This window comes from Meles meles, chromosome 5, assembly GCF_922984935.1.
Source record: "Meles meles chromosome 5, mMelMel3.1 paternal haplotype, whole genome shotgun sequence".
Classification (NCBI taxonomy): domain Eukaryota; kingdom Metazoa; phylum Chordata; class Mammalia; order Carnivora; family Mustelidae; genus Meles; species Meles meles.
In genome coordinates, this window is record NC_060070.1 from 29003466 (window position 1) to 29027492 (window position 24027).

The window sequence follows — 24027 nt, forward strand, 5'->3', positions numbered from 1 at the left end:
AACAGGTCAACAATTTTGTGGTAATTAACTGAAAAACAGGAAAAATAGAATGTAAAATAAAATAAAAAACAGATTCTCCCAAAAATGAATAAAATGTATCCTCTAGTATATTCTTTTTTTAAGATCCTGATTAAGATACAACTCATATGGGGCGCCTGGGTGGCTCAGTGGGTTAAAGCCTCTGCTTTCGGCTCAGGTCATCATCTCAGGGTTCTGGGATCGAGCCCCGCATCGGGCTCTCTGCTCTGTGGAGAGCCTGCTTCCTCCTCTCTCTCTGACTGTCTCCCTGCCTACTTGGATTTTTGTCTGTCAGATAAATAAATAAAATATTAAAAAAAAACTACAACTCATATACTCCACAGTTCTTTTCTTTAAAATACAAAATCCTGGGCACATGGCTGGTGCAGTCAGTACAGCATGTGACTCTTGATCCTGGGATAGTGAGAACTATATGTTGGATATAGAATTTACTTAAAATAACTTCACGTTGGATGTATAATTTACTTAAAATTTAAAAATTGAAGTATAAAATTCATTTTTAATATATTCATGAGGTTGTGAATGCAACCATCACCAAAGTCCAGTTTAGAACATTTCATTTTCTTTAAAAGAAACTTCATATATACTATTGGTCACCTCCTATTCTGCCCTGTCCTCCGGGCCTAAAAAAACCATGACTTTCTATCTCTGCAGATTTGCCTATTTCAGACATTTAATATAAATGGAATCATACAATATGCAGTCTTTTGTGACTAGCTTCTTTCACTTAAGTAGTGTGTTCCGGGTCATCTATTGTTATAATCATTTAATTTTTATTCCTTTCTCTGTTGATTTGATGGAGCACATTACTTGATTTTCAAGTGTTGATCCAGCCTGCATATTTCTCCAACTTAGCCATTGTATATAATTCTTTTTATTCATTCTTGGAATCAATTTGCTAATATTTTCGTGAGGAGTTTTCCATCTATATTCTTGAGAGATACTGGGTTTGTGTTCTCCTTCCTTATAATGTCTTTGTTTGGTGTTGGTATTCAGGTAATACTGGCCTCATAGAAAAGGTCAGGAAATATCTTCTCTACTTCTGTTTTCTGGAAGAGATTGTAGAAAATTTATAAAATTTCTTTCTTTTTTTTTTAAGATTTATTTATTTGAGAGAGAAGGAGAGAGAGAGAGCAAAGTGGAAGGGGCAGAGGGAGAGGAAGAGAGAATCTCAAGCAGACTACACTGAGCTCAGAGCCCAAGGCAGGGCCCAATCTCAAGACCCTGAGATCATGACCTGAGCCAAAACCAAGTCAGATGTTTAACCGACTGTGCCATTTGGACCTGGTGCTTTCTGTTTTACAGGTAACTGATTATTGATTCTATTTCTTCACTAGATATAGGGTCTATTCAGATACTCTTTTTCTATATGAGTTTTGGTAGATTGTGTCTTTGAAGGAATTTGTCTGTTTCATCTAGATTTATCGAATTTGTGGGCATAGAATTCTTCCAATATTCCTTTATTGTCATTTTAATATGCATGGGATCTGTAGTAATCGTCCCTCTTTCATTTCTAATATTAGTAATTTGTGTCTTTTCTCTTGTTCTCTTAGTTAACCTGGCTTATTGATTTTATCCATCTTCTCAAAGAACCATCTTTTGGTTTTGTTGAATGTCTCTATTGACTTCTTTTTTTTAAATTATTTTTATTAACATATAGTGTATTATTTGCACCAAGGGTACGGTCTATGAATCATCAGGCTTATACATTTCACAGCACTCACCATCTACTGATTTCTTGTTTTCAATTTCATTGGTCTAATTTTTATTATTTCTTTTGTTCTGTTTACGTTGGATTTAATTTGCTCTTTTTCTTCTAAAACTTGTTTTAAATCTTATTTTCTAATATATGGATTCAGTAGTTGACATACATTTCTCTTTGAGCACTGTTTTGGCTCTACCTGATGAATTTTGATAAATGGAATTTTCATTTTCATTTATTTAGGTCAAACTATTTTTAAGTTCTCTTGATTGTTTATTTAATAACCTGGAGGAATAATTTTTGTGAAGTATATTTCCACTATAGTGGGCAGCTTCTGATGTTCTTCTTCCAGTTTTTCTTCTCCTTGTTTTTACTTCTTAGTTTGGCTACATAGTGATCATCTCTGTATCATCATAATCCACTTGTTGGACAAAAATTTCACTTAAGCCTCTTTAGCCTGTTAGATTTTTACCTTTACATTGGATGTGTGTTCTTAGAGATTTTAGTCATGGGGAATTTGTTTTTTTTTTTTTTTCCCCGACTACTTTTTTTTTTTTAAGAATCCTAGAGGTTCTGTCTTAGATTACTCCCAAGAGGATACAAATTCAAGCGTGCACCCAGTCTCCTAGACTACCAGGAATGACAATATGATTTTTAAGCCTGGCTTCCAAAGAGTCACCTCTAAGTCAGAGTGGCTTATGTTCACTTGGTGTTTGGTCCGAAGTTATTTTCAAGTCCCTTGTGCCATGAGACCCAGCCCTATATGGAACAGTTTGTGTGTAGACTGAGGAGTAAAGATGAAGCTCCCTTGAAGACAGCAGCAATCTCTTCACAGGTCTCTTTGCTGAATGGCATTCTCTGCCCTTTACTTAAGCGGTTCCTGTTGAAGCTATGGAGATTACTTTTGGACCTCCCAGTTCCCAGTAACATCTTTGTCACAAATCTGTAGGATTAAAAATGCAGACAGATACATGATTATCAAACATTTCATTGTTGTAGAGCATGAAGTCAATCATAAGACCTGGCTTGCTGAAATGTTAACATGGAGGCTGTTGAGGGTGAGGGAAGGTTTCAGAGAAGGGCCTAGGCCTTTGGAATGCCATGGTGGGTGTGACCACTTGGAATGCCACAGGGAGTTGCCTTTCAGAAGCTTTCTCAGCACAAACAGCCCCCCTGTGATCTAAGAGACCTATGCATTGTCCCTTGGGCTATATTTAGCAGAACTCACAGAATACCTAGTTTAGCATATTTTATCTTTCCCATAAACAGATTCTCCCAGTGTCAGTAAAACCCCTTGTCACACATAAGGTGCTTGAGAAACAGTGATAAGGATTTGTGAGGGTCCTGAAGGACTGATTAAAGGGGGAGCAAAGAAGAGCAAAGTGTCTTCCTCTCTGAGTGTTGACCTCCTTGCCTTCTCTCTTTCACAGCAAAGTGTGGAGTCATCTTTGATCCCTCGGTACAGGGATTGCGGGCCATTCCCATCAATATATGTTTTAAGTTACTTGATTCTACTCCCTGAAGGATTTACACAGAGTGTTAGTGCTTGCTTTGAATTTTTTTTTTTTTTTAATGCAACTATCTGTCTCAGTTTGTTAACAAGAGAAAGGGGAGCATTTCCCTAAAAGGAAATTACCATTATGTTTTATATGTAAAGTGTCATATTAAAATAGTTATCACAGAATTATTTTTGTTAAACTGTGTTAGCCACAGACCCTTGATTGGAACACATTACATTAGGGCTTCAATCCGTTTTTTAATGAATATAGGAACTGCCATATATATTAAATATTTCAATTGCTTATATTTAGCAGGATTGATCACTACTACTTTAATGACCTCTAGGGCCAGTGGGAAGGAAACATCTAATAGAGTCTGTTACTGATATTTTATATTTTGTGATCACCAATATGCATGAAGAATCACAAAATGTATCAGCGTATACCTGATGCAGACAGCTTTTCATAGAGAATTCACCATTCACCATGATTCTCAAGTCCTCTCCCACCAAATCCATTGTTTTCCCACAATACTGTAACTACTCATATCTATTTAATAAGAAGTTGATCATCCCCAAAGGTCCAGTTAATCTGCAGAGACCTGGCTATTAAAATTTTGTTGTTTTATTTATTGCTGAAGACCTAATGTCTGAAATTTTAATATTATAAACAGACCTGGAACTGAATCCTTTCCTCGCCATGGCATATCACAAATATCCTAAATAATCTTCACCATTGCTTTATTTATAGACTTGTTGACGGTGACTATAGTACACCCTAAGGACCTGCGTATCCTGATCTTAATATAGATAGTCTTTCTAAATTACCTGGGAAAAGAAGAAAAAAGGGCATTATGTAGGTATTTGGGCATGCAAAATTATTCTTAGGTAAGAAATATCTCTTGACAAATAACAAGAAATTTGGAGAAGTATTCTATCTCCTGAGCTTAATGTTAAAATTATTTTAAGTCAGATAATCAAATAATACTATAAATGATATTGTTCCTTTAGCTTTCCCTCATATAAACAAGAAACAAAATAAAACTATAGTATAAGTATCTTCTCATGTTTGGTAATGAGTACTAAGTTCTGATAAAATGTTCTCTTACAATGGATATTAAGGATAGTGACTTACATGGTCATTCAATACATGTAGATATGGAAATACTGTGTTTTGAGTCTTCCTCTGTGTAATAAGGAGTATTTTGAAAGTGATGAAATTATCTGCAAAAGCATTGCATCCTGGAATGAGGAATATCATAAGACTATGATGACATGAGGCTGTCAGAGTGAGTTTATGTTGTGCTTTCTACCTCAGAGAAGTTTGAGTTATGAGTCCATGATGATAATCACAGGAAAATAATAATAACAGAAAAAGATATATAAGAATAAGAGCATATCTAATATAGTAAAGAAATGAAATGGTCACATTTGTTTTTCTCCTACAATGAAAGTACTAGAATTTTCCAAATAACTATCATTAGTAGTTTATGGCTAAAGGACACTGTTCCATCAGTAGAAGCCTTCTGAATTCACTACAGTTCCTGATAATTTACTACATTCATTTTTAGAAACTATAAGCATAAATCTAATTATTGCATCTGAATATACATTTTAGCATATTATTGAAAATATTTTCCCCCATTAAATGAATTTTATGCATGACTGGAAATATTTCTGTAATTCTGATTTATGGGCAAAACACATTTATCGCAAAATAGCTTTAAAATAAAATTAACTTTTTATCTATAATAGCTATATTTTATAATATTTGTATTTTGAAATTTTCATGGTGTCATAGAATTTAAAAGTTGGAAAGGGCATTAAAAATTATCTGTTTGGGGGCACCTAAATGGTGCAGTCAGTCAGTTAAACATCTGATGCTCGGTTTCGGCCCAGGTCATGATCTCAAGGTCTTGAGATGCAGCCCTGTGTCAGACTCCACACTTGGCATGGAGTCTGCTTAATTTTCTCTCTCCTTTTCTCTCTGCCCCTCCCCACTCCATCCTCTCTCTCTAAAATAAATAAATAAATCTTTAAAAAAAATTCTCTGTTTGAGTGAAGTACTTAATCCCATCTATACCATCTCTAGGGGAAAAAATGCCCCCCAAATCTCAATGTTTTTGTAAAAACAAATAAGAAAGATATTTGCTGTGCCAAAGTATTAAGTATTATTATTATTATTGTTATTATTATATAATATGTAGTACGCTTTTGTCTACTACTATGGTAGTAAAATAGCAGTACATAAGGTATAGTGTCATTAGGTAATTTTTTTTCAAAGTCTCTTGTCCAGCTTATTACAAAACCTATGACTTTTTTTTTCAAGATTTTATTTATTTATTTGACAGAGACAGAGACAGTGAAAGAGGGAACGCAAGCAGGAGTAGTGGGTGAGGGAGAGGCAGGCTTCCTGCTGAGCAGGGAGCCCAATGTGGGGGCTTGATCCCAGAACCCTGGGATCATGACCTGAGCCGAAGAAAAATGCCTAACAACTGAGCCACCCAGACATCCCAAAATCTACAACTCTTGACTCTTGGTTCAGAACCCAAAAAATTGATCCTTTTTTTCCCTTTTTTTAAAATTTAGTATTTCATTATGTTTCCGTGTACCAACACTTACGACTTCCCCTGAACTCTCAGCATAGTTATATAGACAATAAGTTCAAACCCATTTGTAGTCCCGTAGTGCTTTCTTTTTCCTTTTGCTCACCTTCATAAAGCCATATGTCTCATTCTCCTCATGCCTCAGGTTAAACCCAGACACAGATCGCCTGTTGTGCCTGCCTTCCAGGTCATTTCAGGACCTCCTCATACCATCAGCCTCACAGATTTTCCTTGCTACTCTCCTGTTCTTGTTCTACATTTACTTCATTTTGGAGGGAATATCCATCCTCTAAAAGTTTTCTGTGGATACATGGGGAACAACATTTTGAGATGTCACACACCTCACAGAAGCTTTTTTACCTCCACATTTCATAAATAATTTTGTTGGATATAGAATTAGAATTGCCAGATAAAGTTGGAATTCATTTTACCTCTGAAATTTGAAGACTTGACATCAATGATATTTAAGTATTTTAAACAGGTGGAATTCGTTCAGGGAATCAGTTATAAATATAGCAAAATATCTGATAATGCATCCATAGGACAATATATCACTTAAAATGAATCTGGCTAAGTCACCAGCATGGGGACCTAGAAAATGCAGTCTGTGAGAATGACAATATGGGACCCAGCAGAGTGGGAAATGATGAAGAATGAATTTGAGGACAAAGAATCCTAGGAGTATGTATTAGGGTTCTCCAGACAAATAAAACAATTGGCTACATGTATATAGGTCTAGATATAGGTAGAATTGATATAGATATGTAGATATAGACAGAAAAATTTTATTATGAGAGATTGGCTCATGTGACTATGGAGATTAAAACATCACATGAGCTGCATCAGCAAGTTAGAAACTAGGAAAGATGATGGTATAGGTCTAAGTCCAAAGATTCAAGAATGGGGGTGGGGGTGTGGGTGCAATGGCACAAATCCTGGTCTGTCCAAAGGCTCAAGAACCAGGACTGATGATACCCAAGGACAAGAGAAGATGGTTGCCTAAGGTCAAGCAGAGAGAGCATATTAGCCCTTTATCTGCCTCCTTGTTTTACCTTGGCCCTCAGTGGATTGAATGCTATGCTCCCACATTAGTGAGGGCAATCTTCTTTCCTTTCCTTTCTTTTCTTTTTTTCTTTTCTTTTCTTTTTTTCTTCTCTTCTTTTTCTCCTCTTTCCTTTTCTTCTCTTTTCTCCCCTTGCCTATGCTCTTTCTCTCTCTGATAAAAAATAAATAAAATTCTTAAAAAGTAAAAAAAAAAAAAAGATATATATAGAGAGAGAATTTGAGGGTGAACCAGTTTGAAAATATCAATTCAGTATTAAAAAAAAATAGGTGATGAGGGCACCTGGTGGCTCAGCAGTTAAGTGTCTGCCTTCAGCCCCGGTCATGATACCAGGATCCTGGGATCGAGCCCAGCATCGGGCTCCCTGCTCCACAGGAAGCCTGCTTCCTTTCCCACTCCCCTAGCTAGTGTTCCCTCTCTTTCTGTGTCTCTCTCTGCCAAATAAATAAATAAAAATTTTTAAAAAGTTGATGCATACTTTCTAAAATGAATATGCATAAATTGCCCATTTAAGCATTGTTCATCATCTAAATTTTATTGGAGTGGAGGTGGTTACAGAAGTGGAAACAATATTAGCTTGCAGAGGCTTTTTTTTAAAAAAAAAGTTACTTTTTTGCTATAGCTTGTGAGTACTGAATTGGTGTAAATTTGAGTGAAAAGTTAATACATATGTCCAGGTGGCCTGTCTAGATTGGAGAAACAGAATAATTTTCTATACCAAGGAATCCTTCCTCTATAATACATTACTATTCTGTCAGGGTAGGGTGAGAAAGCTTGGTCAAGCTCTGCTCTGTTTGTGTGTGTTCCACTGTCTTTTCCTCCAGTTCACTGATTCTATTTTCTGCTTCATCTAGTCTGCTGTTGAGCCTCTCAGTGTAATTTTCAGTTTTGTTAATGTATTCTTCAGTTATGTGACTTCTATCTCATACTTTCTTATATTTTCGTTCCTTTTTTTTTGAAGCTATCACTGTGTTCATCTGTTTTTCTATCAAGTTTTTTGAGCATCTTCATGATAATTACTTAGAATTCATTATTTTGTAAATTATTTATCTCTGCTTCATTAAAGTTTTCCTCTGAGTTTTATCTTGTTCTTCTGTTTGGAACATATTCCTCTGCCTCCTCATTTTGCTTGAATCTCTGTGTTTCTTTCTCTGTATTAGGAAAAATGGCTCTCTCCCAGTCTTGCAAGTGTGGCTTTGTGTAGAAGATTAACCTCATCATTGAACCTTCCCCTAGCTCTTAGTTATTGCTCAGAGTTTTCTCATTGTCTAAGCAGCCTATTTTTTTCTTGGTAAGTCCCAGCTGTTATGGGTGTGTCAAGAGTTGTGAGTGTTCTGGAGAGAGGGACCTAGTTTCAGGCTGATTGGAAACTAGACTCTCAGGCCCCAGCTTTTAAGGTATGCATCATATAAATCCTGTGGGACTGCAATTGTAAACTCTTCTGGCCTCCAGACCAGGTGATCTGGAAGTGTTTCTTTAGCTACAGTCACAAAATTAGGGGTTCCAGGTGAGTGTATGAGCTTCTTTCTGCAAGCTACTGTTGAACTCTAATGAAGCCAACTGTGAGTTCAAAGATGGTACCCCCTAGCTTACACTTTCATAGTCTCTAGATCTGTGGCCATTCTGAAGCATGCTTTTCAGGCTGAAGCTTAGGCCAAGTAGATAGGTGGGTTTTTTGGTTTTGTTTTTTTTCCACAGGAAGACTGGGGATCTGTTTCAGTCTGTTGTCTGTACTGTGCTTTGGAGGTATTAGCCTCCAATTGTTTCAGATCTATAGGGCTCAGAAACACAATCCTGCTTGGCTATCAAAGCCAGGTGCTTAAGAGATATGTACTGTGTGGATTTTGTATGATGGCCAGTTTAGGCAGAGCTGTGGTGGAGTGGTATTTGTGGGCAGGGTGTGCCCACCAATGCTTCAGGTTAGAGGGAGATTTCCAAAATTATGCCTGGCAGTGCCATTGTTAGCAGGGTAGAGGGAGTCCCCCAGGGTCTCCATCACTGGAGAGAGTCCCAACAATCTCCTGCCCTTCTGGTAGATGCTTTAAGAAAACGAATCTCCTTCACTTACAGTTTGGCATTTTTCAAACTACTACTGCTTTTGAGCTCGGTTTTGGGGTGAGTGAATCTAGCATGAGCCTTTTAAGTGTGGAGCCTCCATTCCATACAGCCCTGTGGCTTTCCCAGACATATACCACCGCTGGTTTTCAAAATCAGCCATTTTCTTTCTCCTCACTGTAGGTCCACAAGGGTTGGGGAGCCTGATGTGGAGCATAAACCCTCTACTTCTCAGGAAGAAGTTCTGTATTTGTGAGATCCTTCCTGACTGTGGTTTACTGTGCTGGGGACTTTCTTTTCTTTTCTTTTTTTTTTTTTTGGTCACATCTCTGCCTCTCCTACCCCTATCTATCCTTTGTTGTGGAGGAGCTGTTCAGCTAATTTTCAGTTCTTTTTTAGAGGGAATATAGTTGTAGATTTCTTGTATCTATGGCAGGAGATAAGTTCAGGGCCTTCTTAAGTGATCCTCTTGAACTGCCACTCTATTGTGTTTTTAATGAACTATTTTGTAACAGAGGAAAGAAAAGGATAAGAGAAAAGTAAAGCAGGCTTATTGCATTACATCATGAGCAGATTGTAGTGGAAAGATCCTTATTATCTCTGGAATGAGAACATTTATTCTGGTAACACAGAACAAGGATACATAACAGAACAAACAGTTCAATAATGTTGGTTTTAATTCTTAAGATAAGGAACTGATTTGCCACAAAAGCAGATAGGTTCATCAGAGTCCTAAAATGTTAAGAGACTACACCTGGTCCGAGTCCCTTTACGGCAGTATCTGAGATATATTTCAACTGTTACTTTACCTTTTGAAACCAAAGTTTCTCATCATTAAATGGGAAATAAAAGTAAAGCTTTCACTCCAGTGGAGTTTTTATAAGGATCAAAGAAAAATGTATGTCAAAGTGCTTGCAAATTACAGACTGACGAGAAAGCTCATGAATATTAATATAAATTCCATATGAAATATTTTACAATGTATATTTATTTAAATTTTTCAATTTATATATTTTTTCAAATACACTCTCATATATGTGTCCACAATAATAATGTAATAGGTTTTATTACTTCCATTTCTCAGATGAAGAAAGGGATAACTTTTCAAAATAACATATGACAGAAACAGACCCAATGTTAAAATTAATATTGTCATTTAGTGCTATATTTTTCTCAATAGCATCATCATGTTCTATAAAAAGTTTTATTATAGTCTTGCTTAGAAACCTTATGAAAAAAGCATTTTATACACACACATATGAAAAGGGAAATAATATTTAGTGACCTATAATGCATGAGCCATTTATGTATTTTATAACATCCAGTGTCCCTAAAAGTTCTATGTGTCCATGTTTTTAAAAAATATACATTGTAAAGATGAAATTGAACATAAGAATATTTAAATGACTGTCCAAAGTCACACACCTACTTACATCATAGAACAAGAATACAGCCTCAAGTCCTGGACTATGAAAGAATCATAACTTTTGCCTGTATAAAATGTCCTCCATAAATGCTACAACCACTGGCAGGTGAATGATGGTGTTTTGTTTTTTTTAGCCTCTAGCAATTCACTTAAGCACTCTGAACTCTATGTTCTTGCTACTTTCCCCACTTCTCAGTGCTTTTTTGTTTGCTTGTTTTGAGATAATATGAGATCATAAAAAAGTGTCTTGTAAACCACAAAGTATATAAATATCCTTTTGTGACATGTAAATGTTGGCTCATGGAATGATATAAAAAAATGATAACCTGCTTTTATTTTCAACTCTGTATTCATCATGCTAATTTCATGAGAAGCACATATTTCATATGGCTTGGTGAGGACTTAATTTTTACTGAAATAAATTTGACATATAATATTGTATAAGTTTCAGGTATATAAATACTGATTTGATACATTTTTATATTGCAGTATGACTGCCATTGTTAGTATTATCTGGCACCTCTATGATATTATGTTGTTATCATTTCTTTTTTGAGGTGAGAATAATTAAGGTCTATTCTTTTAGCATATTTGATGTTTAAAATACAATATTGTGACCTATAATCACTCTACTGTGTATTATATCTGCTGGACTTATTTATATACTAGTTGCAAGTCTGTACTGGTATACAGCATCTCTCCTATACCCCACCCCCAGCCTTTAGCAACCACAACTTTCCTCTGTCTTATGAGTTTTACTTTGTTTAGATTTCTCATATAAGTGATTTATTGAAACCACACTTGAGTTTAGATTGTTCTTTATAAAATGACATTTCTGCATAATTGTTTTTTTAAAAATGAAAATTACATATAACTAATGTAACTTCCCTCAAATGTCTAAATTTTATTTTTATGACAGTCAATTCAGACTTGAATATCAGCATGTTGTGAACTATTTTAATTACCAATTAAATGAAATGCAATTTGATTAAATGTAATTAAATTAAACATACCTATTATTGTTTTGAATACAAAACAACAGAAAGCAAAGGCATTTATTCCAAAGAGAAAGGTAAATAAAATACTTTATAAACTCTTTTAACTAGTCTTGTATAAATGAACAAATTTAGAGGCACCTGGGTGGCTCAGTGGGTTAAGCCTCTGCCTTCCACTCGGGTCATGATCCCAGGGTCCTGGGATCCAGCCCTGCATCCCGCTCTCTACTCAGCAGGGAGTATGCTTCCCCCCACCTCTCTCTCTGCCTGCCTCTCTGCCTACTTGTGATCTCTGTCTGTCAAATAAATAAATAAAATCTTATAAGTGTTTTAAAAAAATAAAAAAAATAAAAGAACAAATTTAGGCTACTCTGCTTAATACACTAAAATTCTAGTTTAATCTTACCTGAGTCTATCCAGTTTTTATTTAAAGAGTCTAATGAAGGTTATTAAATACTAGGTAGGTTGATAAATCCTGGTCTTTAAACATATGGTATTTAAATTACAAAATAAAATGGCATATTGTGGTTAATCAAAATTAATTGATGTTGGAGAAAGCATGCCTATCTGTAACAGTTTCTTGATGAATATAAACCTGAAAATAACTAAGACCAAGACATTTTAAACTGCAGCATTATTTTCAGGGGGTACAACTATTTTCCTTCATCTCTAAAATATCACAGATCCTATAAGTTAAATTAGATAACGGTTAGATTTGTATAACATTATACATTTTAGAATATATTGAAATGATTTCGCTATAAATTTTGTTCATTTAGAAAATCCACAGGAAGTTAGAGAATGTTTCCCATTCCCCACATTCAGCAATTTCAACATTTAATTTGCATTGTGCCTTTCAAATGAAAACGCATGCACCTGTGCACACACACACTTACACAAACTTAATTTAGCAGTAGCAGAATTTCTACCCAGTAGTTGTTGATAACTTTCCTTTAGGCTTAGACAATTATCACAAATTTATTCCCCCCTAATTTATGTCCATGCAGTATTCCTTAAAATTGTCAATTGTTCTAAGATAATATAGATACATAAAAGATAGATAAGCACATTCAAACTGATAGCCATTTATTTTTTTCAAATAATCATTGTCAGTCTTTTTGGACTGCTATGACAAATTATCATAGATTGGGTGGCTTTACAAACAACAGAAATTTATTTCTCATAGTTCTGGGAGCTAGAGGTGAATAAGCACTCCCTTCCTGGTTCATAGACAGATTTTTTCTTCTTTATGTTCTTTTTTTTTAATATTTTATTTATTTGACAGAGAGAAATCACAACTAGGCAGAGAGGCAGGCAGAGAGAGAGGAGGAAGCAGGCTCCCTGTGGAGCAGAGAGCCCAATGCAGGGCTCCATCCCAGGACCCTGGGATCATGACCTGAGCCAAAGGCAGAGGCTTTAACCCACTGAGCCACCCAGGTGCCCCTTCCTTATGTTCTTATGCTGCAGAAGGGGATGAGAGAACTCTAGATCTCTTTTATAAGGGCACAAACCCCATTCATGAGTGCTCTGCCATCAAGACCTAATCAATTCTCAAAGACCCCACCTCCAAATACTATCACATTGGAGATTAGGTTTCAACATACTTTTCTACATATGAATTTGGGAAGTGGGGTACACGTATTTAGTCTGTAGCAACCACTCTGTTAATAATAAAAAACACATATTGAATATTTACTATATTCCAGGAACTTCTCAGATAGCTTCACATTTAAACTGTAAGATAACCCTTTGCAGAAGGTTACCATTATCTCCATTTATAGGACATGGGAACTTGCAGCAGTTTGCTAACTTGTCCAAGACTACAAAACTTTTAAATGTTTGAGCTGGTATTCAAACCCAGAACTCTTACCCTCCTAACTATGATACTGCTTTTCCAGCAGGCATTTCTTAGCTTGTAAGCTCAGCACAAAAAGAATGAAATTTAAAAAGAAAGAATGAAATTTAAAAAGAAAATATATGAATGTTAATATTATTTCTTTGAACATTGTAGCCATCTTGATTTTATTTTACTATTTTAAGAAATCAATTAGAAATCACAAGCATAATTAACTCTTAAATAATATATTGGATATAATTTAAATTCCCATGGTGTTTTTTACTCTCCTTCATAAAGAAATCTACAAAAGTTTGCCTGAAAGCTATATTCTGACAGGTGAGTGTTAAAAGGCAATAGCTAGACAGTTTCTATAGCAAGTTAATCCACCTGTAGATATGTTCCAAGAAAATAATTGTATTAAGACAGCACATTGAGATTTTAGGACAGGCTGTGAGGATATTTAAATGTAACAAGCACATACCATGCAATGTACAAATATAGACCTCATTTGCATTTTTCACACTGAAAGAGAGCTCTTGGGGAGAAATATAAAGAAAGTATTAAATTGTGCAAAAGAATATGTCCTATAAAAAGGCCATTCACTCAACAGAAGGATCTCAGTTTTAAGATGACATCTCCTCCAAAAGTATATTAACCCCCCTCCCACAGTTATTATGTTGGGATAGAAGCAAAGTTTTTACTAAGTCTTATCCAATCTTAAAAACTGATTCCAAAAGCACTAAGCCATAAAAATAACCAAAGGAAGAGGCTAATCCCCTTATTGCCTTTTTTTAATGGCTAAAGAATTAAGTAAATTGGAGCAAGTCCTTATTTCTAGAATCTTAAAACTGCCTTTTCTCTGAGGATATGATTGGCACAACCAGCAAGACAGTAGTAAGTCATATAATATAACTCAAGCTCAAGCTGCAGATGGTTCTCAGGTTTAGAGCAGCACTACTCCTAGTGATTGTTAGAAAGTAAGATAAGAGATTTTGGATACTAGCCCTTTATCTGATATGTCGTTTGCAAATATCTTCTCCCATTCTGTTAGTTGTCTTTCGGTTTTGTTAACTGTTTCCTTTGCTGTGCAAAAGCTTTTGATCTTGATGAAATCCCAATAGTTCATTTTTGCCCTTGCTTCCCTTGCCTTTGCCGTTGTTCCTAGGAAGATGTTGCTGCGGCTGAGGTCGAAGAGGTTGTTGCCTGCATTCTCCTCAAGGATTTTGATGGATTCCTTTCTCACATTGAGGTCCTTCATCCATTTGGAGTCTATTTTCGTGTGTGGTATAAGGAAGTGGTCCAATTTCATTTTTCTGCATGTGGATGTCCAATTTTCCCAGCACCATTTATTGAAGAGGCTGTCTTTTTTCCATTGGACATTCTTCCCTGCTTTTTGAAGATTAGTTGACCATAGAGTTGAGGGTTTATTTCTGGGCTCTCTATTCTGTTCCATTGATCTATGTGTCTGTTTTTGTGCCAGTACCATGCTGTCTTGATGATGACAGCTTTGTAATAGAGCTTGAAGTCCGGAATTGTGATGCCACCAACTTTGGCTTTCTTTTTCAATATTCCTTTGGCTATTCGAGGTCTTTTCTGGTTCCATATAAATTTTAGGATTATTTGTTCCATTTCTTTGAAAAAAATGGATGGTATTTTGATAAGGATTGCATTAAATGTGTAGATTGCTTTAGGTAGCATAGACATTTTCACAATATTTATTCTTCCAATCCAGGAGCATGGAACATTTTTCCATTTCTTTGTGTCTTCCTCAATTTCTTTCATGAGTACTTTATAATTTTCTGTGTATAGATTCTTAGCCTCTTTGGTTAGGTTTATTCCTAGGTATCTTATAGTTTTGGGTACAATTGTAAATGGGATTGACTCCTTAATTTCTCTTTCTTCTGTCTTGTTGTTGGTGTACAGAAATGCAACTGATTTCTGTGCATTGATTTTATATCCTGACACTTTACTGAATTCCTGTACAAGTTCTAGCAGTTTTGGAGTGGAGTCTTTTGGGTTTTCCACATATAGTATCATATCATCTGCGAAGAGTGATAGTTTGACTTCTTCTTTACCAATTTGGATGCCTTTAATTTCTTTTTGTTGTCTGATTGCTGATGCTAGGACTTCTAGTACTATGTTGAATAGCAGTGGTGATAATGGACATCCCTGCCGTGTTCCTGACCTTATAAGGAACTTAGCAAACTCAACACCCAAAGAACAAACAATCCAATCAAGAAATGGGCAGAGGACATGAACAGACATTTCTGCAAAGAAGACATCCAGATGGCCAACAGACACATGAAAAAGTGCTCCACGTCACTCGGCATCAGGGAAATACAAATCAAAACCACAATGAGATATCACCTCACACCAGTCAGAATGGCTAAAATTAACAAGTCAGGAAATGACAGATGCTGGTGAGGATGTGGAGAAAGGGGAACCCTCCTCCACTGTTGGTGGGAATGCAAGCTGGTGCAACCACTCTGGAAAACAGCATGGAGGTTCCTCAGAATGTTGAAAATAGAACTACCCTATGACCCAGCAATTGCACTACTGGGTATTTACCCTAAAGATACAAACATAGTGATCCGAAGGGGCACGTGTACCCGAATGTTTATAGCTGCAATGTCTACAATAGCCAAACTATGGAAAGAACCTAGATGTCCATCAACAGATGAATGGATAAAGAAGAAGTGGTATATATACACAATGGAATACTATGCAGCCATCAAAAGAAATGAAATCTTGCCATTTGCGATGACGTGGATGGAACTAGAGGGTATCATGCTTAGTGAAATAAGTCAATCGGAGAAAGACAACTATCATATGATCTCCCTGATATGAGGACATGGAGAAGCAACATGGGGGGTTAGGGGGATAGGAGAAGAATAAATGAAACAAGATGGGATTGGGAGGGAGACAAACCATAAATGACTCTTAATCTCACAAAACAAACTGGGGGTTGCTGGGGGGAGGTGGGATTGGGAGAGGGGGAGGGGGCTATGGACATTGGGGAGGATATGTGCTTTTGTGAGTGCTGTGAAGTGTGTAAACCTGGCGATTCACAGACCTGTACCCCTGGGGATAAAAATACATTATATGTTCATTAAAAAAAAAAAATTTGGAAAGGGAGGCGAACCATAAGAGACTATGGACTCTGAAAAACAACCTGAGGGTTTTGAAGGGTCAGGGGTGGGAGGTTGGGGGAACAGGTGGTGGGTAATGGGGAGGGCACGTTTTTCATGGAGCACTGGGTGTTGTGCAAAAACAATGAATACTGTTACGCTGAAAAAATAAATAAAATGAAAAAAAAAAGAAAAAAGAAAGTAAGATAAGAGAAAGCAGAAGAGTAAAGAAAATGTGGGTAGCAGAATCCAGAATCAAACTGAATAACATACTTGTATTTCATTCATCAGGGAACTAAATATAAGATATACTCGAAGTCCGGAATTGTAATGCCACCAACTTTGGCTTTGTTCTTCAATATTCCTTTGGCTATTCGAGGTCTTTTCTGGTTCCATATAAATTTTAGGATTATTTGTTCCATTTCTTTGAAAAAAATGGATGGTATTTTGATAGGGATTGCATTAAATGTGTAGATTGCTTTAGGTAGCATAGACATTTTCACAATATTTATTCTTCCAATCCAGGAGCATGGAACATTTTTCCATTTTTTTGTGTCTTCCTCAATTTCTTTCATGAGTACTTTATAATTTTCTGTGTATAGATTCTTAGTCTCTTTGGTTAGGTTTATTCCTAGGTATCTTATAGTTTTGGGTACAATTGTAAATGGGATTGACTCCTTAATTTCTCTTTCTTCAGTCTTGTTGTTGGTGTACAGAAATGCAACTGATTTCTGTGCATTGATTTTATATCCTGACACTTTACTGAATTCCTGAACAAGTTCTAGCAGTTTTGGAGTGGAGTCTTTTGGGTTTTCCACATATAGTATCATATCATCTGCGAAGAGTGATAGTTTGACTTCTTCTTTACCAATTTGGATGCCTTTAATTTCTTTTTGTTGTCTGATTGCTGAGGCTAGGACTTCTAGTACTATGTTGAATAGCAGTGGTGATAATGGACATCCCTGCCGTGTTCCTGACCTTAACGGAAAAGCTTTCAGTTTTTCTCCATTGAGAATGATATTTGCGGTGGGTTTTTCATAGATGGCTTTGATAATATTGAGGTATGTGCCCTCTATCCCTACACTTTGAAGAGTTTTGATCAGGAAGGGATGCTGTACTTTGTCAAATGCTTTTTCAGCATCTATGGAGAGTATCATATGGTTCTTGTTCTTTCTTTTATTAATGTGTTCTATCACATTGATTGATTTGCGGATGTTGAACCAACCCTGCAGCCCTGGAATAAATCCCACTTGATCGTGGTGAATAATCCTTTTAATGTACTGTTGAATCCTATTGGCTAGTATTTTGGCGAGAATTTTTGCGTCTGTGTTCATCAAGGATATTGGTCTGTAGTTCTCTTTTTTGGTGGGATCCTTGTCTGGTTTTGGGATCAAGGTGATGCTGGCCTCATAAAATGAGTTTGGAAGTTTTCCTTCCATTTCTATTTTACAAAGCTGTCATCATCAAGACAGCATGGTACTGGCACAAAAACAGACACATAGATCAGTGGAACAGAATAGAGAGCCCAGAAATCGACCCTCAACTCTATGGTCAACTAATCTTCGACAAAGCAGGAAAGAATGTCCAATGGAAAAAAGACAGCCTCTTCAATAAATGGTGCTGGGAAAATTGGACAGCCACATGCAGAAAAATGAAATTGGACCACTTCCTTACACCACACACAAAAATAGACTCCAAATGGTTGAAGGACCTCAATGTGAGAAAGGAATCCATCAAAATCCTTGAGGAGAATGCAGGCAGCAACCTCTTCGACCTCAGCCGTAGCAACATCTTCCTAGGAACAACGGCAAAGGCAAGGGAAGCAAGGGCAAAAATGAACTGTTGGGATTTCATCAAGATCAAAAGCTTTTGCACAGCAAAGGAAACAGTTAACAAAACCAAAAGACAACTGACAGAATGGGAGAAGATATTTGCAAACGACATATCAGATAAAGGGCTAGTATCCAAAATCTATAAGGAACTTAGCAAACTCAACACCCAAAGAACAAACAATCCAATCAAGAAATGGGCAGAGGACATGAACAGACATTTCTGCAAAGAAGACATCCAGATGGCCAACAGACACATGAAAAAGTGCTCCACGTCACTCGCCATCAGGGAAATACAAATCAAAACCACAATGAGATATCACCTCACACCAGTCAGAATGGCTAAAATGAACAAGTCAGGAAATGACAGATGCTGGAGAGGATGTGGAGAAAGGGGAACCCTCCTCCACTGTTGGTGGGAATGCAAGCTGGTGCAACCACTCTGGAAAACAGCATGGAGGTTCCTCAAAATGTTGAAAATAGAACTACCCTATGACCCAGCAATTGCACTACTGGGTATTTACCCTAAAGATACAAACATAGTGATCCGAAGGGGCACGTGTACCCGAATGTTTATAGCAGCAATGTCTACAATAGCCAGACTATGGAAAGAACCTAGATGTCCATCAACAGATGAATGGATCAAGAAGATGTGGTATATATACACAATGGAATACTATGCAGCCATCAAAAGAAATGAAATCTTGCCATTTGCGACGATGTGGATGGAACTAGAGCGTATCATGCTTAGTGAAATAAGTCAATCGGAGAAAGACAACTATCATATGATCTCCCTGATATGAGGACATGGAGAAGCAACATGGGGGGGTAGGAGATAGGAGAAGAATAAATGAAACAAGATGGGATTGGGAGGGAGACAAACCATAAATGACTCTTAATCTCACAAAACAAACTGGGGGTTGCTGCGGGGAGGTGGGATTGGGGGAGGGGGAGCGGGCTATGGACATTGGGGAGGGGAAGCGAACCATAAGAGACTATGGACTCTGAAAAACAACCTGAGGGTTTTGAAGGGTCAGGGGTGGGAGGTTGGGGCAACCTGAGGGTTTTGAAGGGTCAGGGGTGGGAGGTTGGGGGAACAGGTGGTGGGTAATGGAGAGGGCACGTTTTGCATGGAGCACTGGGTGTTGTGCAAAAAGAATGAATACTGTTACGCTGAAAAAATAAATAAAATGAGAAAAAAAAAAAAAAAAAAAAAAAAAAAAAAGATATACTCATACCCACATCAAATAAAGCTAGCCTAGTACAGTATGTTAAAGACATCTCGATCAACTTTGTAAAATAATTTTATTAATGCTCTTCTATTTGGTTATCATTTTCTTTTATATCAGAAACTTCAGGAAAGCAAAAAATGGGCTTCTAAAGACAAATACATTGTGTGTGTGTGTGTGTGTGTGTGTGTGTGTGTGTTGACAAAACTAAGAGAAATTAGAAACAGCTTTATAGTTCATTGCTTTGTGATATTTATAAGCAAATTCTTAAGTTCCACTTGCAATAGTTTTAGGTAAAAAAAGGAATTTAGGGACTATATAGATGTAATTTCTTCTGTTTTAGAATTCTTTATATTGAATAAATAATTAAACAGGCATCATCCCTTTTTAAGATAAATGTTGCAAACAACTGACTTCGTCTTTTTTTCTTTCTTTCCTTTTCTTCTTTTTTTTTTTAACCAAAATATAGGATTTATGACTGTTCCCTCTTTAGCAAATCCTTTCAATTTTAATAGTTTGATTTCTATTCAATGTATTGTCCGTTCTACATTTTCGGAAGAAGACAATATATTGTAATGGATACTGTAATCACCTAATGGAAAGAAGTGGAGAGGTGCCTGGGTGTCTCAATCAGTTGAATGTCTGTCCTTGGCTCAAGTTATGGTCCCAGGGTCCTGGAATCCAGACCTACATAGGGCTCCCTTCTCAGTGGAGAGTCTGCTTCTTCCTCTCCCTCTGCTGCTTCCCTCTACTATAGTTCTCTCTCTCTTTCAAATAAATAAAATCTTAAGAAAAAAAAAAAAAGGAAAGAAATGGAAAGAGAAAAGAGAACAGACATCCAGTCAGATAGAACTGGGATTGTATCTGTGTATTTCTTAATGTATGACTATGGATAAAGTTCTAAACTACACTGAGTCTCAAAATTCCTCATTCTGTAAATAGGCATAATAGTAGCTATATCGAAAAATGTCTGCAGGATTTGAAATTCTGTTTATAATACATTAAAATATAGCTGATGTTGTAAATCTGCACTCTGCACTCTTCAATATGGTAGACTCTAGCTACAGGTGGCTATTAAAAGCACAACATGGGTGGACCTAGAGGGTAATATACTAAGTGAAATAAGTCAGACTGAGAAGGACAAATACCAAATGATTCTATCATAAGTAAATCTTAAAAACAAATGAATAAGCAAAAAGCAGAATCAGATCTATAAACATGGTGAGCAAACTGCTGTTTGTCAGAAGGGTAGGAGACGGAGCTTTGGGCAAAAAGAATGAAAAGGAGTGGGAGATACAGGCTTCCACTACAAAATGAATAAGTCACAGGAATAAAAGGTACAGCACAGGGAATATAGTCAATGATATTGAAATAGTTATGTAAGGGATAGATGGTAGTTACACTTGGGGTGAATATAGAATAATGTATAAATTTGCCAAATCATTAAGTTTTACAGCTGAAACTAATGTAAAATTATGTTCCAACTATATTAAAGAAAAAAAAAGAGCAAATGAAATATGGCTATTGCAACTAAGGTACTGAATTCCTAAATTTATTCAATTAATTTAATCTATGTAGTTTATTAATATCAATATTAACTGATTAACTCTATATTAGATTTTAATTAATATAAATTATTAGGAATTGAGTTAATATGCATTTAAATTTAAAACTGATCATTATCATTTCAAAATGTAGTCAATATAAAAATTTTTGATGAAATGATTTAGAAAATCTGGTGGAAGATTTAAGCATGCTTGGAACAACTTGGATATGTGAATCCAATTTTTCAATTATAAATTTTATGAGATCTAAATAAAAATCAAGCAATGATGAAAGGTATTGGCTGATTTAAGATTTACTGCAAGTGTATATATATATATATATATATGTGCATTATGTATTATATATGTGTGTATATATATATAGTCACACCATATTCCAAAAATGTGGTACAAAAATGACTATAAGATATTTATCTAATAAATTCTTGCCTTGATTATAGTTGAAATGAAAATACTTTGACTACATTAAGGAAAATTATATATCTTACCAATGAGTTTAACATGTTTCTTTTTACTTTTTTTAAGGTGGCTATTAGAAAATTTTAGGGGCGCCTAGGTGGCTCAATTGGTTAAAGGTCTGCCTTCAGCTCAGTTCATGATCCCAGAGTCCTGGGATTCAGCCCTGCACTGGGCTCCCTGCTCAGCAGGGAGCCTGCTTCTCTGTCTCCATCTACCTGTAGCTCCCCCTGCTTGTGCTCTCTTTCTCTATATATATGTCAAATAAATAAACAAATAAATAAGCTTAAAAAATAAGAAAATTTTAAATTGCATGAGTCTTGCTGTATATTTTTATTGGTTATCATTGCTCTATAGATACTCTTTGTTATTAAACCTACAGAAAAATAACAAAGTTCTAAGTCTGGGAAAAGAAGATAGCTGTTTTTTATCTACTAATCAGTGGGTTTGGGTCTTGGTTTCATCGTAGGGTCATCTGGAAAGTTCTTAAAAGTCTCCTATGCCTAGATTGTACCATAGAATAATTGCATCCAAGACTGAGAACTACCCTTTCAGATTTCTTTTCTTTTCTTTATTCATTATTATGTTCATTTAGCCAACATATACATCATTAGTTTTTGATGTAGTGTTCACAATTCATTAGTACATATAACAATCAGTGCTCATCACAGCACGTGCCCTCCTTAATACCCATCACCCGGTTACCCTATCCTTCCACCTCCCTCCCTTCTGTAACCCTCAGTTTGTTTCTGGAGTCCAGAGTCTCTCATGGTTTGTCTCCCTCTCTGATTGCTTCCCATTCGGATTTCCCTTTCTTGCCCTGTGGTCCTTCCTCCATGCTATTCCTTATGTCCCACATATGAGTGAAACCATATGATAATTGTCTTCCTCTGCTTATTTTACTTAGCATAATCCCCTTAAGGTCCATCTTTGTCAATGCAAATGGTAGATAGTCATCTTTCTGATGGTTGAGGAATATTCCATTGTATATATGGGTTTTGGTCTTGGCTTCATCTTAGGGTCATCTGGAAAGTTTTTAAAAATCTCCTATGTCTAGATTGCACCACAGAATAATTGCATCCTAGACTGAGAATGACCCTTTTGATTTACATTTTTTTTCCATTTTATTTATTTTTTCAGCGTAACAGTATTCATTCTTTTTGCACAACACCCAGTGCTCCATGCAAAACGTGCCCTCCCCATTACCCACCACCTATTCCCCCAACCTCCCACCCCTGACCCTTCAAAACCCTCAGGTTGCCCAACCTCCCACCCCTGACCCTTCAAAACCCTCAGGTTGTTTTTCAGAGTCCATAGTCTCTTATGGTTCGCCTCCCCTCCCCAATGTCCATAGCCCCCTCCCCCTCTCCCAATCCCACCTCCCCCCAGCAACCCCCAGTTTGTTTTGTGATTAAGAGTCATTTATGGTACATGGGGGGGTAGGGGGATAGGAGAAGAATAAATGATACATTTTTTTTTTAAAGGTAGATTCTTGCAGCTGGAAAGAGCCAGATCAGAGTCTCATGTGAAAGACTTTTAACTTTTTACTTTAGAATATATAGAAAATCAGCATCCAAGGAAAATTAACTATTCATTCCTACTCTATTTTCTCAGTCTTCCATGAAACTGATTTTGCTTAGCATATTACCCTCTAGTGCCATCCACATCATTGCAAATAGCAAGATTTCGTTTTTGATGGTTGAGTAGTATTCCTGTGTGTGTGTGTGTGTGTGTGTGTGTGTGTGTGTGTGTGTACCATATCTTCTTTATCCATTCATCTGATGATGGACATCTGGGCTCTTACAATAGTTTGGCTAATGTAAAGAGGTTTGTACTAGCATTTAATATAGTCAGCAGCTGGCTGTTTTCAGAACTTCTGGGCCAAGACAAATTGTATTGGCTTTTCCTGATTCCTCTCCTGGGTCTGCCTTGGGATACTCTTTGTCTTTTCCTTCATCCTTTAGGCTTCAGTGATTCTTATCAGGAAGCGTCCAGCACTTTTAATGTCCCAAGTGTGCTCTCCCACAACATTTTATATTTCCTCCATAGTGCTTATCCCAACTACAGTCATTTATGATATTTCACTATTAGTCTTCTTTCTCATCAAATAATGTGCTCTGTAAAGACAAGATAAGGATTATGTATATTTTTACTCACAAATGTTTCTGCAAAATGGAACACACACTAGATTTCAAGTATTTGTTAAATTAGTGAGTAAATATGTTAATGCATAAATCATATAAATTAATATATGATGTAAATTTATAATTTTCAGTCTCTAGGAAGTATGGGAAATTCTTGACCACATGTAATTAGGCAATTTTTTTCTATTTCTGTTCATGCCAGGTTTTTTTTTATTATGTTCAGTTAGCCAGCATGTAGCACATCGTTACTTTTTGATGTAGTGTTCAGTGATTCATTAGTTGTATATAACAACCAGTGCTCATCACAGCATGTGTCCTCCTTAATACTCATCACCTGGTTACCCCATCCTCTACCCCTCTCTTTTCTGTAACCCTGCTTGTTTCCCAGAGTCCAGAGTCTCTCATGGTTTGTCTCTTTCTCAGTTTTCTCTCCCTTCCCCTGTGGTCCTCCATGC